At 43.0% G+C, this 2,500-nt stretch overlaps 1 protein-coding gene across 11 annotated transcripts in view; it reads right to left on the minus strand.

Moving 5' to 3' along the window:
* Positions 1-2,500, minus strand: part of stxbp5l (syntaxin binding protein 5L) — an 81,398-nt gene that overhangs the window by 78,397 nt on the left and 501 nt on the right. The gene's annotated exons all lie outside the window — the stretch shown is intronic.

Below are 2,500 nucleotides of genomic sequence, written 5' to 3' on the forward strand. Positions count from 1 at the left end.
TCGTGTCGACGACTCATGGTTCAATGACTCGACACTTTATTTGACGTTGACTCTGATCTTTAAGACTCAAGTGAACAAAACGTCATGAACTCCAGCTGTGACTGATCTGTTGTTTGTGTTTGTGTTTGTGTTTGTGTTTGTGTTTGTGTTTGTGTTTGTGTTTGTGTTTGTGTTTGTAACGTTTGTTCTCTTGAGCTGAAGTGAAAGTGTTTTTCCATCAAGGATCAGATTCAACATCACAGTCTGAGCGACTCGTTGTGAGTCAGTGAGTCATCACTCGCTGCCGGTGATGTCATCATTACGAGCCTCACAGCAAAGATGGAGGAAAGTAAGACCTTCGTGACGATCAAACACAACATTCACCTCCAGACACACTGGGTTCAAGGTACACACATACACACTCTCAGGTACACACATACACACTCTCAGGTACACACATACACACTCTCAGGTACACACATACACACTCTCAGGTACACACATACACACTCTCAGGTACACACATACACACTCTCAGGTACACACATACACACACTCAGGTACACACATACACACTCTCAGGTACACACATACACACTCTCAGGTACACACATACACACTCTCAGGTACACACATACACACTCTCAGGTACACACATACACACTCTCAGGTACACACATACACACTCTCAGGTACACACATACACACACTCAGGTACACACATACACACTCTCAGGTACACACATACACACCCTCAGGTACACACACTCTCAGGTACACACATACACACTCTCAGGTACACACATACACACTCTCAGGTACACACATACACACACTCAGGTACACACATACACACTCTCAGGTACACACACTCTCAGGTACACACATACACACTCTCAGGTACACACATACACACACTCAGGTACACACATACACACTCTCAGGTACACCACACATACACACTCTCAGGTACACACATACACACCCTCAGGTACACACATACACACTCTCAGGTACACACATACACACTCTCAGGTACACACACACACACTCTCAGGTACACACATACACACACTCAGGTACACACATACACACACTCAGGTACACGCATACACACTCTCAGGTACACACACACACACTCTCAGGTACACACACACACACTCTCAGGTACACACATACACACTCTCAGGTACACACATACACACTCTCAGGTACACACATACACACACTCAGGTACACACATACACACTCTCAGGTACACACATACACACTCTCAGGTACACACATACACACTCTCAGGTACACACATACACACTCTCAGGTACACACATACACACACTCAGGTACACACATACACTCACTCAGGTACACACATACACACTCTCAGGTACACACATACACAAACTCAGGTACACGCATACACAAACTCAGGTTCACACATACACACTCTCAGGTACACACATACACACACTCAGGTACACACATACACACACTCAGGTACACACATACACACTCTCAGGTACACACATACACAAACTCAGGTACACACATACACACTCTCAGGTACACACATACACAAACTCAGGTACACGCATACACAAACTCAGGTTCACACATACACACTCTCAGGTACACACATACACACACTCAGGTACACACATACACACTCTCAGGTACACACATACACACTCTCAGGTACACACATACACACTCTCAGGTACACACATACACACTCTCAGGTACACACATACACACTCTCAGGTACACACATACACACACTCAGGTACACACATACACACTCTCAGGTACACACATACACAAACTCAGGTACACGCATACACAAACTCAGGTTCACGCATACACACTCTCAGGTACACACATACACACACTCAGGTACACACATACACACACTCAGGTACACACATACACACTCTCAGGTACACACATACACAAACTCAGGTACACACATACACACTCTCAGGTACACACATACACACTCTCAGGTACACACATACACACACTCAGGTACACACATACACACTCTCAGGTACACACATACACACACTCAGGTACACACATACACACACTCAGGTACACACATACATACACATACATACACATACACACACACACACACAGGAGACACACTATAAATAGATGTTTTGATAAGAATATGTTTCAAAATAAATCAAATGATTGTGTTAAATGAGAAATATATTATTTTGCTACACAATGTTTGTGGAGAAACAACAACATAACGATGACATATTATTAGTTTTACACTTTAACTTTTATTTCTTATTTTCCAACTGCATCGTTAGAAAAAAGATGATTTTATTCTGAAAGTTTACGTTGAATACTGTTGTACACATCAAGGCCTCCAGATGAAACTTCCTGACGATGACACTTGATCAATCATCTTGATTGACAGCTCACCTTTCACACTTGATCAAACATTTTGATTGACAGCTCACCTTACACACTTGGTCAAACATCTTGATTGACAGCTCACCTTACACAC

Source organism: Callionymus lyra, chromosome 12, assembly GCF_982586985.1.
Source record: "Callionymus lyra chromosome 12, fCalLyr1.hap1.1, whole genome shotgun sequence".
NCBI classification, from domain to species: Eukaryota; Metazoa; Chordata; class Actinopteri; order Syngnathiformes; family Callionymidae; genus Callionymus; species Callionymus lyra.